The sequence below is a fragment of the Euleptes europaea genome, chromosome 5 (genome assembly GCF_029931775.1).
Source record: "Euleptes europaea isolate rEulEur1 chromosome 5, rEulEur1.hap1, whole genome shotgun sequence".
Classification (NCBI taxonomy): Eukaryota; Metazoa; Chordata; class Lepidosauria; order Squamata; family Sphaerodactylidae; genus Euleptes; species Euleptes europaea.
The window spans coordinates 59647913-59664358 of NC_079316.1; positions in this window are offsets into that span (position 1 = coordinate 59647913).

Genomic DNA, 16446 nt, shown 5'->3' on the forward strand with positions numbered 1-16446 from the left:
AGGGTCAGCCCTGGTTAGTATTTGGATGGGAGACCACCAAGGAATACCAGGGTTGCTGTGCAGAGGAAGGCACTGGCAAACCACCTCTGTTAGTCTCTTGCCATGAAAACCCCAAAAGGGGTCGCCATAAGTCGGCTGCGATTTGATGGCACTTTACACACACACACACACACACACACACACAATGTCAGCACTGATTCCATAGTGGGAAGAGGTTTTGCAACTGTAGTTAGCCAAACCACTGGTCTTTTAAAAAAGTAATCTTGCTATTAAAGTCTTTTTAAAAAATGAGCAGTGACTTTGGCTAGCTAGAACAAAATATACACCTTGTGCCACCCCCCAAGGACACAGGAAATTATAATTATATGTTGCTTAATGAGTGCAAGGAGAGAAATGGAAACAAAAAATAAAAATGACCATAATGAACATTTCAGAGAAAACGGAGGTCTTTATTCTATTGTACACACAACGGACATTGTTTTTTATGGGGAATACTGTGCTATTTGCATGGAACCCATACTTCAATTCTGTTTTCCATAGATTGTTGAAGAGATCCTTAAAGGCTATAATGGGGAAACCACTGAGAGATAACAAGCTGACCACAAGAGCTGGAACCAAAGGAGCCCTTCCTGTGGGTGCAGCTATGTCTACACATGGCAATGTAGTAGAGTTGCCATCTTCCAGAAGGTGACTGGAGATCTCCCACTATTACAAGTGATCTCCAGGCAATAGAGATACGTTCACCTGGAGAAAATAGCTGCATTATACCCCACTGAAGTCCTTCCCCTGCCCTCCTCAGGCTCCACCCAGGGGAAGGACTTCAATGCCATAATTGCAACAGGGGCCATTTTCTCCACATGAACTGATCTCTGTTGGCTGGAGACCAGCTATAATAGCAGGAGATCTCTAGTATCTGTAGGTTTGCAACCCTAGGCATAGAGGACCCTGAGGAGCAACAGTCTGCAGCAGGAAGAGAGAAAAACTTTGAAAACTGACAATTTAGTTTGGGTCCTACTTAGTATGCATAGTCACATTCCATCCAAACACGTTACATACATAGGGTTGTCAGCCTCCAGGTGGTGGCTGGAGATCTCCCGCTATTACAACTGATCTCCGGGTGACAGAGATCAGTTCCCCTGGAGAAAATCGCCGCTTTGGCAATTGGACTCTATGGCATTGAAGTCCCTCCCCTCTCCAAACCCCACCTTCCTCAGGCTGCACCCCCAAAATCTCAAGGTATTTCCCAACCTGGAGTTGGCAACCCTATAATACATTATTTGTGTAGCTACAGTATTACCTCAGCATCACTGCAGTGGGTTTGAGGCTGAGAGGAAGCTGCTTGCTTGCCTAAGGCCATGCAGTTACTTTATCCCTGAACTTCCTGGCTTAGACACTTTTCTTTCATGAATTGATGCTAACTGGGCGGAGAGGTGATGCCAACTCATTCTTTCTGCTGTGGGGGAAAGGCAGGAAGCCATTTACCACAGCCCACAAATGGGGAAGTAAGACTATGGGCGGGGGAGGTGTTGCCACCAGCCTCGCACATTTCATTTCTCTGACATTTGTGCTCTATCACACTGCCAGCTTGCTCTGAGACATGAGCAAATTCTCTAAATAGGGAATATGAATTTAGCTCATGAGGCGGGTTGAGTCATCCAAGTAAATCAAATGACACAACATGGGTAACTTGAGGGGGGCCTCAGTAGCAGCATCCCATTTGGTTGTAAGTCGTTGTAAATAATGGGGGCATTTTGCCTGGCATCTTCAACTAAAAAAAATTATAACTGGTTATCTATTCCCAGGGTATTTCAGGATTGTGAGATAAATTCTGCTTTCCAATACCAGCAATGATGCATGTTCATCCTTTGTCTGCCACCTGATATATGAACGAACTGTACACATACTAGCAAAGGCTACAGTGAATGTGCTCCAGGACCACAATCTGAACATTCAGTCTTATTGGGTTATTTTCTCCATTTTGTTACTAGGAAAGTTGGCAAAATTATAAAATTAAACAACAACAGCAACGTTAAATCCATTTGTTTAGTTGAATTTGCCAAAACTACCATTTCAGGAAATCATGCACTCACCCCCTTTCCCTGTTTTGAAGTAAAGGAGCCATTTTGTTAAGAAAAATTAGAAGCAATTTGCACATAAAATAATGAGGATAATTTACAGCCCTGTTACTTTATTCTGATACAATAAGAGATCTGTGAATCAACCACCCCTTGAAGTAGTTAGTGGCTTGACTAGTTTTGTCATTGAATTAGCTACCGAGTTGCCTGGCACAGCAGCTTTGGTTTTGTAATGTGGATAAACTCATGACAAAATAGCGGTTAGGTGTGGAAAGATAGTTGCATTCACTCATCTTGAATACAGCTCTCACAGGGCGAAGCATGGCTTCTATTGGCCTGCAGAGACCAGTGGTGTCATTGGTTTGCACTGATGCAGACCTCTACAAGCCTCTGCACGTGAAGCAAGACAGAATCACTGCTACAAAGGCAGAGTGCCTTCAAAGGGTGGCATTGGGATGCTTTAGGTTGCTGGTACATTACAACAGTATGGAGTATGCTAAATGGAGTAAGGTCTTAGCACCTATCACAGTATTCTCTTTTTTTTTTTTAACTTTTTATTGTTTTATTTATATAATTGGAGGGTACAGGAAGAGAAAAAGGGGAAGGGGTAAACATTATCGTTATAAAAACAATACAGTATTATAAAATGATTTCTGAATAGAACATAATTACAGAATATCTTTAGTTTGTTATACTTGCATCAGGCTGATTTCTAATATTTTAGAAATTCATATTCTACTTGGCAGTTAATTGAGATAAGAAAATATAATACAGAGTTTATTATAATGTTTAAACATACTTCGTTTAGGTTAGCTGCATTTCATGTAAGTATAGAAAGACGCCCACTTCTCCTCGAATAGCTCAGTGGATTCACTAGGTTTAGGATTTAATTCAAAAGTCATTTTGGCCATGGTTGCATATTCCAGAAGTTTTTCTTTCCAGTCATCAATTTCAGGTATGTGAGTTTGTTTCCAGGTTCTTGCTAAAATTGTTCTGGCAGCTGTTGTAGCATATTTGAAGACGTCATGCGATTTCAAAGATAAATTTGACGGCACTATACTGAGTAGATAAAATTTAGGATCAAATGTAAACTTCATATCTAACATCATCTGTAGTTCCCGATGAATTCTTTTCCAGTATAGTTGTAGTTTTGAACACGTCCACCAAACATGAAAGTAAGAGCCGTCTGACTCTTGACATTTCCAACATGCACCTTTTTTCCCTGGAATTGTCATCTGGGAAAGCATATTAGGAGTCAGATACCATCTGTAAAAAGTTTTGTACCAATTTTCTTTCACTTCTTGACAGACAGTATATTTCAATTCGGAAGAACAAAGTTTTTCCCATAGGTCCATATTGATCATTTCTCCGAAATTTTGCATCCACTTTATCATATTTGTTTTCACTTGTTCTTCTTCTGTATCGTATTTCAGGAGAAGCTTGTATATTTTTCCTAAGACGTGTGAATCATTTTTAGATATTAACTGCTCAAATTCTGTTAATTCACGAAATGGTTGTGGGTATGAACAGTCTTTTTGCAAATTGGACCTCAATTGTAGATAAGTTAACCAATTCAACTTTTGAAATTTTTCTTGAAGTTTAATCATGGTCTTAATTTCTCCCGTGGACTCTATCATATCATTGTAGGTAAAATGAACACCCGGTTTCAGTTTAACATTATCGTGATAAGCTTCAGTTGGTGACATTATGGGTGGCGGAGAAGGACTTATTCTCTTTTTGTATCTTTTCCACACTTTCAGTAACACTGTTTTGACATCGCAATCTTCTGATACTTTGTCTTTTTGAATTTTTGATTTGAAGTCCCACAAAACTTTATGGAAACCTTGTCCCAAGTCCGCCCGCTCTAAAATAACATGCCGGCTTTTAGGATGTTTTATCCATTCGGTTATCCAAGTTAGGCAGGCAGCATGGTAGTATAATTTGAGATTAGGCAATGCCAGCCCTCCTCTTTTCTTTCCGTCTTGAAGGACTTTAAATCTAACTCTCGGTTTTTTCCCATTCCAAACAAATCGGTTAACTTGTTTTTGCCAGTTTTCTAGTGTCCTATCAGGGATGTCAATCGGCAAAAATTGAAATAAAAAATTTAGTCTAGGAAGAACATTCATCTTTATCGTCGATATCCTTCCTATCCATGAGATGTTCATTTTTGACCATAAACTCAAATCTTTTTCTATTTCTCCCCAAATTTTCAAGTAGTTTGACCTTAGAAGTGTATTGTTTTGTGAGGATATGTTGACACCCAAATATTTCACTGGTTCTTTAGTAATTCGACATCCAATGATATCTTCAATATGCTTGTCTTCATCTGCTGTTAGATTGAAAGTCAAAATTTTCATCTTCGTTTTGTTAAGTTTATAACCAGAGTATTTTGCATATTCGATGAGGTGATTATAAACATGTGGAAGTGTTTGTTCAGGGTTTTGACAAATTAAGACAACGTCATCTGCGTAGCTTTTGATTTTGTGTTCTTCATTTTCTATTGTTAAACCTTTGATTTTTGGATCATTTCTTATATGGTTTGAGAGGACCTCCATTGATAAATCGAATAGAAATGGAGAAAGAGGACAGCCTTGTCTTGTACCTTTTGTAATGTTTAATTCTGTTGACAACTGACCGTTGATCAAGAGACGAGCTCTTTGCGCCGAATATATCGTGTTGAAAACGTTAAGTAGAGTTTCTCCACAATCCATTTGTTGTAATGTTTTAACAATAAAATGCCAAGAAACGTTGTCGAAAGCTTTTTCTGCATCTAAAAATATCACAGTATTCTCGATTGGCGTCATTGTGTTGCGTCCTTTGTAGGCATTTCCAAGTACAAGCTTGGAAACCAGTGGGAAGGTTGGGGGCAGGGCCATGGGAGGAAGGAAACATCACTGACATGGCCAATGTCACTATGTCACTTCCAGGTAAAATCCAGAAGTGACATAGGGTAGCTCTAGGAATTGCTACAGTTTTCAGTGATTCCTAGAGCTACCCTGTGTCAATGATGTTGCTGGGGGGTTTTCCCCCTTTTCCCCCTGCTCCAAGCTACTTCTGTATCAGGAAGCCTGACAGTCCTATTTCCAGGTAAATTCTCTCCAGGATTAGATGAACATACCTATTATATTAGGTGTGTTGGAACACAGGCAGGACAATGCTGCTGCAGTTGTTTATGGGCTTCCTAGAGGCACCTGTTGGCTACTGTGTGAACAGACTGCTGGACTTGATGGACCTTGGTCTGATTCAGCATGGCCTTTCTTATGTTATGTTTAGTTATTTAGAAAATGTATATACTGCCTTTCTGGAGACCTGCTCAAAGTAGCTCACAAAATAAAAACAATACATAAAATCATAAACAACAATTAAATTATATTAATAAAACAGTCCTCAGATTAGAAGCAGTCCATAAAATAGTTGTAACAGCTTTACAAGATAGGACTCTCCTCCCATTTTAATACCTTCAATTAAAGAGTGGAGGGAAAAACTATGGTTGTATATGCGGATGGCCAAACACACCTGACTTTCTATAGGGCATTTCATACATTGCTTAGCCAGTGATCACATTTTCTTATATTCTAATAGAGAAGTTGGCCAAATTAGATATGTCCTGTAAGTCCTTGCAGGCTCCCACTTGTAATCCATATTTCAATTTGATTTGGAGGATTTTCATATTGACTGAATAATATAAACCATTTCATTTTCATAGTCCCAATAAGAGCTCATTTTTCACAACATCTGGTGAATGTGCACAATTACCATTTTTCGCCTATCCAACCAACTCACTTCAACCCCAACATATGGTAGAAACGTGAATTCAAATTAAAGCAACAAACTTTCAGATTCTGGGTTGACTTTTCTATCCCATATGAATAGATCTGAACTTCAGATCCGAAACTCCAAAAATAACACTTCCAAAAATGGTTCAATAGAATATGTAGAGGATGTTGCCAGCAACTCTAGAGTTAAGTTAGCAATGCCAGACCCCAGGCGGGCAGTAAAAATGTCTGTGCTACCACGCACTAAAGAGCTGACACGGCTGACTAAATCCAGCTGTGAAGAGCAGCTGGTTTTCTGGCCTTCAGCAGGGTGCGGGCAGAGGTATATGCTCTGGCAAATTGATCAGGGGGCCAGTCCCAGAGAAGTGGAAAGACAGAAGGTGTGCTGTTCTGCCAGCTACAGCAGGCATAAAGTGGGCCTCTCTGACAGTTCTGGTTATTCCAGCCAGCTGGGAAGAAGACTTGTTTTGTTTTTGTGTCTTGGCCTTTCACCTGAGATGACTTGGAGAAGTGGCTTGTTGAGTGGGGAAGACGGGTAGGCAAAAAAGAGAAGCTGAGGTAAGAGAGTTTGAAGAAAAAAGGACATGGGGAAGTTTTTGAAGGAAACATCTGGTTCATTTGGATTCTATATATTAAAAAAAAAACGGGAGAAGTCTGGGGACCTTTTTGTCTCAGGGTGCCAATACCAAATCTTCCACTGCAAACATTTCCGCTCCATTCTTCTTTGTTTCACTTCCCACTCCTTTCTCTAGTTCCTGTGACTCCCCCTCCCTGTTCAAAGAAGAATCCCTTCTTACAGAAATTCCTGCCTCAGGCTTGGAAAGTTGGAGGCAAAGAAGAAAGAAAAGGGGTTAAAAGAGAAGGGAACAATGTGTTTGAAAAGTGCCTTTTGGTCGCAGCCAATTTATGGCGATCCCAGCAAGGGGCTTTCAAGGCAAGTGAGAAGCAGAGGTGGCTTGCCATTGCCTTCCTCTGCAGAGTCGTCCTTGGTGGTCTCCTGTCCTACGGACCCTGCTTAGCAGCTGAGATCTGATGAGAAAGCATATTTGCATGGTTTTTTTTTCCTTTCTTTTTAAAAAGCCCTGCTTTGCAGAGCCCTCTGCGGGTATGGTTTTGGATCCAAAAAATATTGCTATACATCCCATGTCAATGAAATGACTCCATGAAAATAAGGAGGTGGTTATGACCCCCTAGCATTAACGGTGTTTTAAAAGTGTAATTACTTAGTGAATGAAAAGGTGCATTCATGGGTATCGGCCATGAAAATTGGGAATGAAATGTGCATGTTGAAAGGAAAATCCATCTATTTAACAGAACTGTAGACAAACAATTGGTGATGACTCTCTGATAACATAAGAACATAAGAAAGGCCATGCTGGATCAGACCAAGGTCCATCAAGTCCAGCAGTCTGCTCACACAGTGGCCAACCAGGTGCCTCTAAGAAGCCCACAAACAAGATGACTGCAGCAGCACCATCCTGCCTGTGTTCCACAGCACCTAACACAATAGGCATGCTCCTCTGATACTAGAGAGAATAGGTATGCATCATGACTAGCATTCATTTTGACTAGTAGCCATGAATAGCCCTCTCCTCCATGACCATGTCCACTCCCCTCTTAAAGCCTTCCAGGTTGGTGGCCATCACCACATCCTGGGGCAGGGAGTTCCACAATTTAACTCTGCGTTTTGTAAAGAAACACTTTTATCAGTCTTCCATCCAAGTACCGACACAGTTTAGCTTCTGAGATCTAATGAGATTGGGCTGGACTACACCATTCCACATCCCAGAAGGTCCTTGTGAGTTTCCTGCAGGCATCTGTTTGGCCATTATTGGAACTGTGTGCTGGACAACAGGGACCTTGAGCTGATACATCCAGAGAGATCACAGTAGATAAAATTACAGTTCTGTAGAGACTTTTGACGTCGACGGTGGGGTTTCTCAATCTAACTGAGAGTCCTAACCCATTGGTTGGACCACTGTTTTAGAATGATAGCCGAGATTTGCCAGGTTTTTTAAACATTTTATTTTAAGGACATATTATGTATGGAATAATATTCTCAGTTGTGAATAGCTGAAAAAAAATTCAGTTCTTACATCATGTAACATCTTTGGTAAAGAGAAAGGAAAATGTGTTTCTTAAAAAGATTTGGCATACCAAAAGAAATTTCCAAAGAAGCAGTGGAATGGAATGCTAAGGTATACCTTATACAGAGCTGACAGCCTGGCCGTGTCCAGTTTATTTATTATTATTTAATTTAAAACACTTCTATGCCACTTTCCCACCCAATTCAGGGTCCCCAAGGTGACGAACATTCAAACATTCCAGACATTAAAAAGCATTTAAAATATAAATTATATATAATATTTAAAATAATTAAAGCATAACGTAAACACATAAAATATAAATGTATTAGCACATAAAAACACAGAGACAGGAAGGGGGGCTAATTAGAGGTAGTAAGGGGACACCAGGCAAAACTAAAAAGTCTTTACCCACTGGCAGAAGACAATGATGGAGGGAGACAGATCTCCTTGAGCGCCACAACCAAGGCCTTTTTTTTGGGTTGCCACCCAGCTAGCTTCAGATGATGGGATCACCCAAAACAGGGCCTCTGAAGATGACTGGAGTGGTCAAGTAGGTTCATACGGGAGTAGGCAGTCCTTCAGATATGCTGGCCCTAAGCTGTACAGGGCTTTATAGATCAATACCAGCATCATGTATCGGGCCCAGAAGCAAACTGGGGGCCAGTGTAGATAGAACAAGAATGGAGTGGTGTGGTCCCTACGACCCAGCATTTTGGCCACAGTACACTGTACAAACTGTAGATTCCGAAGAGTCTTTAAGGGCAGCCACAATGAACAGTGCATTGCAATAATCTAACCAAGATGTTCCCTGCCCAGGAGTGGCCGCAGATGACTCCCCAGCTGAAGCTGGTGAAAGGCACCCCTGCCACTTGTTTATCCAACGTAAGTCCCATGTCCCACAGCATCACCAGCTATAAACCTGATACTTTAGGGGGAGTGCAACCCTATCCAGAACAGGAGATATCCCCATTCTCAGGTCAGACCTCCCCCCCACCAGTAGCATCTCCATTTTATCAGGAGTAAGTTTCAGTTTGTTGGCCCTCATCCTTCCCAAAACTGTCTCCAGGCACAGGTTTGCTTACAGTTTCCACAGCCTCCCTGTGATCTACTGGAAGTCTAAGAGCTAAGTGTCATCTCCGGCCTAGTTTATAGCACTAGTATCTGACATTTCGATGGTCCAACAATTTTAAGAGAATATTTTCTGTATTCTAAAATATTTACCTAAAAATATACGGTGAAACTGACATAGGCACACATGGTCAAGAGACAATGTTTTATCCAAATGGAACCATTAAATTCACACTTTCAGGGAAACTGGCCCTGCTTTAACTGGAAACCTCAAGTGGAAAATAAAATTGGACAGACTGACAGGGGGCAGACTTAGTAGACAAACACATGCACACATTTTTTAATGTTACTGACTTCCGGGACACAAAGACTATGAGTCAGATCCTTCCCAAAAGCACAAGACTCGCTTAAAATATCTTGAGATAATGCAGAGGAGATAATAGATCTCTTTATTTGATTTCTGGTGTACTAGACCTTACTACATATTTTAACATGCTATATTATTCTGTAGTGATAAGGAATTTACTTTGCGAGTCTCCTTTAATATAGCTGGCACTACTTATATAACTTCATAGTACATAACAGAGCTTAGGAGCCCCGTGGCGCGGAGTGTTAAGCTGCAGTACTGCAGTCAAAAGCTCTGCTCATGACCTGAGTTCGATCCAAACGGAAGTCGGTTTCAGGTAGCCGGCTCAAGGTTGACTCAGCCTTCCATCCTTCCCAGGTTGGTGAAATGAGTACCCAGCTTGCTGGGGGTAAAGGGGAGATGACTGGGAAAGGCACTGGCAAACCACCCCGTAAACAAAGTCTGCCTAGGAAACGTTAGGATGTGACGTCCCCCCATGGGTCACGAGTGCTTGCGCAGGGGACCTTTACCTTTAACAGAGCTTATCATAAAGTTGATTTGTTTAGAGGGCTAGGGGATATCCCCCCCCATTCTCTCAATTTAAAGATGCAGTAAATTAGAAGTATTATATGGCTCCACTGACATGAAACTACAGGGAGGGTAAATTAAGACCATCAGGAAATTAGAGTGAGGTTCAGAAAATATCAGCATCTTCTTATGTAACCCACTGAAATATTAAGCAGTAGGTAAAAAAAACAAAAAAAAAACAGGAGAGCTGGGAGAATGTTTGCTTTCCTGAACTGTGTGAAACCACTCAGGGTCAATTAAGGCTTTTAGACATTTTGTAGAGAACGCAACTGAGTTAGGAGATAGCCAGAGATATTATCACACTTCCATTGACAAGGGGAAGTAATTTCCTGCAAGGGATCAAGGGAGTGATCAAAAAGATTTAGAAGAAAAGTCTAATGGTCAGACTGAACTAAAATCTTATAATTTGCAGCAAATTATGTTTACATGATAAGAGTGGAAGTCTCTTTTCTGCTGACCTTTCGGAAGCAGGAACATGAGCTAAAGGATGCTGATTAATGTTGGCAATGGAGCCAGGCAAAGAACAAGCTAAATCCATCCTAGCCTTCCACTGATAGAATCACTGGAAACACTTCCTGCAACGATACGACATCCTTTTCATACTCTTATCGCCCTTATTATGTTTCCTGGGAGTGCTTATGTACCAAAACTATGGGAAACTTAGTAGTCACAAGTTTCTTTAGTTTTCAGATATGTAGAAACCACCAAGACATGTGACTATACAATAGACTACAAGTCTTATTTTGAAGGCGGTCTCTCGTTTCGAAAACATTTCATTCCAAAACATTTTTGTGTCTTTATCACAGATTAATGACCAAGTCTAAGAGCGTTATCTATTCTTGAACACAGGAATTTTCTTTGTCCCCTGCAATTCCTCATGGGTTAACCACGTGTAATGATAGGATGCCATTTTGCTACTAGAGGGAATGCATTGGAGGACCATGAGGAATTTGGGGGGGGGGTGTTATGAGGAAATTTCCCCTTTATCAAAATCTGTCCTTCTGGGATTCTACAAATGCTATAGAAGAGCAGCCCAATTTCCTTATCTATATATCTAATTCCCACCTGTGCTCCTTTCCTGCGGATACTTAAATCTGTAGATAGGAGGCACGCTAACCCCAAACAGATGTTTCTTGAAACTTGAGGTACTCCCCAAATTTGCAGAAAAATCTGAAAACTAACAACAACAACAACAACAACAACAACCGGAGAGTTTAAATTACCCCAATCTTTAAAAAGCCATTGTCTGCACATGTGCAGACAATGCACTTATCATTGGGGTGAGGAGGACGCCGGCAGCCACTTCAGGCCTGGGAGTGCCGGAGGAGCATGCCAGCAGCTGCTCCAAGCCCAGGTAAGCAGGAAGAGCATGTCAGCCAGCCAATCCAGGCTGGACGAGCCAGAGGAGCACATTGGCAGTCACTCCAGAGCCCGCTAAGAGACACATCTGTTCTACCAGGGTCTGTGGAAATGATCCAGCTGGTACAGGTCCCAGGTGACAATTCTGTTCTGGAGCCTTATTCCACCCTCCCCACAGAAAGATCCTTTTCACCACTTGCCAACAACAGGAGCAGATAAAGGTCTATAGTTTTTTAGTTCTTCTGCCATCCAAAAACCTTTCCTCTGAGTACTATGAGCACCAACTTTATAAAAAGAAATGATTTAACTTTATATGTGACTAAGGCCATCAATAACAGAAAGAAGAAAAAATAGAATGATCAAAAGAAAGTTTACTGTCTACTGAGCAAAGGATAAATTTAAAAGATGGTCAATGCAATCCTTTTTTCCTAGGTTGAAAACTTCTCTCTGTGATGTTCATTTAGAGACAAGTGCACTGATCTTAGTTTCCAAACTTGTTTCCATCTTTTTGTGCGGTTCTCTTTGTCCAGGTTACCTCATCAAGCTAGATGATTTATCCCATCAATATGAAACTTGACACGGATCTACTTGGTGAGAGGTATAATATGGTCCCATTTCAGGAGAAAAAACACCCCAGAGCAGAGACCATTTCAGCTAAGGAAATGCCACTTGGCAGAGTGAGCCAGGTTCATTTTGCATAGGATGCCCCTGCCATCTGAGTCACTTCACAGTTCCATCCTAAGCAGAGTTACACCCTTCTAAGCCCACTGACTTCAACAGATGTAGAAGGCATTAACTCTGTTTAGGATTGTGCTGAGAGTGTACCAACGATTATGCGAATCTCCAGAAACAGCATGCCCATGCAGTACTGATCTCAGTATATACAAGCTCTGCCATTTCAGGAGTCAGTGTGCAGATACTAACCAGCAAAGAGACACAAGCTTCCTATGCTTACAGCTTCCTCTGAAAGCCAGACACTCTTTTGTATGAATCAATGACAATGAGCTGGCAAGTGGGAGAAAATAACAGAAAAGAAATCAATCTCAGCAGCCTACATGTAAAATGTGGGGTATGGAGCTTGTACTCATGCATATGTCAACTTTTCTCTTCTCCCTCCTCCAGATTTCCTCACCACAAAGGCTTGTCAACTGCTTCTCAGTGGCACCACATTTTTAATGATTCACTCCCAAGATGAAGGAGGAGTTATTGCAGTCCATTGCTACTGTGCATCTCTGAGTAGGCAGGAATGAGGCGAGGACTGAGGATTGGGGAGTATTAATGCCATTCCTTTTGCTTTCAGCTGCCCATTGGTGGGCGGATTTACAGTTCACCATTAGCCAAGGAGAAAGACGCCTACAGCACCTGGAAATGGGCCTCAGCTTCCTAGGGAGTATTTCTTGGCTTTGCGCCAGTCCTACCACCACCTCCAGACCTACGCAATGTCTGATGATGATTCTTTTCCCAGACATAGTTTTATTATAAACAACAGTCATATCATTTGTGGTGTCTTGTAGAGCATGCACGAGCAGTTGGGGTGGTTTTAAAGACCTACTGCCTTTCCTGAAGCTTCATTGTTTCAAGACCTTCTCAGGGCAGTTACTTATAATCTGTCATCTACTCGCCTTGGTAGGTTATGACTCCATCTATTTGGGGATCTTTTGATGAAAGGGAAGAGACAAAGGAAAAATACAGATCTGAATTGACAGAGTTGCGTAGTTTCCACACGGGCAGCCTTGTGGGGTTTCCCTTTTGTTTCTGCAACTGCCGATATAGAGCAGCAGAAACAGGGCTTCCATGTAGAGGCTTTCCCCACATTTTTCCTACTCCAGTCCAGTAGCAATGGCCACCCTCTCCTGCTCCGCTAGGGTTTTTCGTTTTTTAAAAATTGGCAGTTATCATAACTATCTGTCGTATTTTGGTCACGTCATGAGACGACAAGAGTCACTGGAAAAGACCGTCATGATAGGAAAAGTTGAGGGCAGCAGGAAAAGAGGAAGACCCAACAAGAGATGGATTGACTCAATAAAGGAAGCCACAGCCTTCAATTTGCAAGATCTGAGCAAGGCTGTCAGAGATAGGACATTTTGGAGGACTTTCATTCATAGGGTCGCCATGAGTCGGAAACGACTTGACGGCACTTAACACACACACATAACTATCTGGATTTGAGGTCTCCCATATGTGAGGAGCCCCGTATGTGAAGAGCCGCGTGGCGCAGAGTGGTAAGCTGCAGTACTGCAGTCCAAGCTCTGCTCATGACCTGAGTTCAATCCTGACAGAAGTTGGTTTCAGGTAGCCGGCTCAAGGTTGACTCAGCCTTCCATCCTTCCGAGGTCGGTCAAATGATTACCTAGCTTGCTTGCGGTAAAGGGAAGATGACTGGGGAAGGCACTGGCAAACCACTCTGTAAACAAAGTCTGCCTAGTAAACGTCGGGATGTGACGTCACCCCATGGGTCAGGAATGACTTGGTGCTTGCACAGGGGACCTTTACCTTTTTTTATTTGAGGTCCACTGCTTTCTCAACTGTCCTTGAAAAAAATAAGCCTCTAGCCCCTTTCATTGCAGATATTGCCTTTCTCCTTAAATCTCCACAATGAAAGGAGGTATATACTTACTTTTTAAAAATGAAAGGTGGGAATTCAGAGAACCTGATACACAGCATGTTATAATGATATAATGATAATTGTATTAGTATGATGTAAGCTGCTCTGAGCTGGATTGAAAGTTGGGAAAGGGTAGCATACAAACCTAATAGAAGAGAAGAAGAAGAGTTGGTTTTTTATAAGATGACTTCCTCTACCTTTTAAGGAGAATCAAACTGGCTTAGAATCACCTTCCCTTCCCCTCCCCACAACAGACACCCTGTGAGGTAGGTGGGGCTGAGAGAGTGTGACTAGCCGAAGGTCACCCAACTGGTTTCATGTGTAGGAGTGGGAAAACAAATCCAGTTCACCAGATTAGCCCCCGTCACTCACATGGAGGAGTGGGGAATCAAACCCAGTTCTCCCGTTCAGAGTCCACTGCTCCAAACATCTGCTCTTAACCACTACACCATGCTGGCTAGTCAACTGGCAATTTTTTTTAAAAGCCTCCTGGTGGTGGGAGGGGGAAAATTTCTGCTGCTGAGGTAGGGCAGAGGAAATGGCTTCCAGGCAGGTAGGACCTGGGAAATCCAAAATTTCCCACCCACATGACCACTATCCAGGCTTTGCTGTAATCGTTTCAAACTTTCACAGTAAAGCAGGTTTGGAAAAAACCAGAGAAAAAATGGAGGGGGGGAACTGGAATGTGCACAAATGCACCACAATGCTGTGGGGAAGCAAAACAAAAAACTCACTTCTGAACTGCTTTGAATCCAGGGCAAATAACCCAAGTGGAACAGGTCTGTATTGGTTCAGGCAGCTAGCTAATTCCCCAGCAGAGCAAAACAGTAGGTCCCTGGGGTCATTTCAGGCTGGGAACATGGCATGGGAGAATGCTTAAGCTTCCTCTTCTTATGTGTAATGGCCCCAATCCAAATTGGGCCCCCAAATGCTAGGCAATTAATTTGCAACATGGAACTCACAGTGCACATCTGGTTGATAGGATGTGGGGCAAACCCATAAACACTGTATTGTGCAGTTAGGCCCTCACACAGGGTAGCTATAAAGATTACATGGGATAACCCTGCTCCTGGATGTCAGATGTGATAAATGAAATACATATAGGTCTGCGTTCAGTTGGCATCTATGTTTGTTTGTATAAGATATTTATGTTTCACATCTTTATGTACATGCGATGGCTAATAAAATGAAACTGAAGAAGAACAATGTTCAAATACTCTGCAGATTTTCATTTCCTGGTATACTTAGCCTTTAAGATCAAAACCAGCACCTTGAATTAGTCCAGGAAGCAGACTGGTAACAACAGTAAATAGTGCAAAAGAGGTGAATACATACATGAACACTTCCAACATTCAAAAATAAGTGAGCATCTATATTCGGCACTAGCAGAATTTCCTGAAGTCTTCAAGGGCAATCCCATATATGGTGCATTATAGTAATCAAGCCTGGAAACTGAAAAATAATCTTGCGTAAGTGGCAAGATCTGCCCTGTCCAAAAAAAGGATGGAGCCTTTGCACTATATGCATATGGGATAAAGGCACTCTTAGTAATCATTCCACCCGGTCTTTCAAGAAGCAATGTGTGGCCAGGAGAACCTCAAGCACTTAACCTGATCAGATAGGGAAACCCTAACCTCATCTATCATAAATAAATGTGTTCCTTGCAGCTCAGGCACTGCCAACCAGCATCATACCCAACTTGTCTAGATTAAATATTAATTTATATCCAATTTGCAGACTTAAAATTGTTGTTGAGGAAGCTCGACAACCGCCAATGTCATGCTCTGCCATCTGCAGGGGGAAGACATTAAGTCCATTTCGAATTCTTTTTTCGCTGCTGGTTTTGTATTTGGCAAGTGAAGATGCAGACCATCAGTTGAATCACTCATGAGTCATACTTCATTTATAAGAAATAGTCCACTTAAAAGTAAAAGTAAAGTGAACCCTTCATGATATAAATCCTGAAATGTTCTTGTAGAAACATCAAAATAAATTGTTATGACATGTATCTTTAACCGTTTTTTAAAAAAAGTTAGAGTTAAGCATTTAAAATGCTGGAATCCAATTGAAGGTCCGTCAACAGTAATTAGCAGTAATAGCTAATATGTAGTACTTGATTCAGGGGACCAACAAGAGTGGATGGACTTTGCCTTCATCCATCGATTGTATTCTTATAAACCGGTTTCCTCTAAGGAACATAAGGCTGCATAAATGGTTATGTCCTCCTCCATTCTGCCCCCACAAAAACCTTGTTAGGTAGGCTAGGCGAAAGGGGTGGGACCAAGGTCATTCAATGAACTTCATGGCTCAATAGGGATTTGAACTTCAGTCTCCAGGTCCTGGACCAATTATGTATAAGGTTGTTATTATTTTTAAAAACAGTTTTTAAAAGTGCTGAATGTGGCAGGTTGATACTTCAGCCACAGTAGGTGCAAGGGATGGATCCATGTATAAAGCAGCGAGTGGGGGGAACTGTTTTTGAACAAAAATAGAACATTCTGGTGAGAGCAGCTAAATTCTGCCATTTCTCTGTGTACCTTGT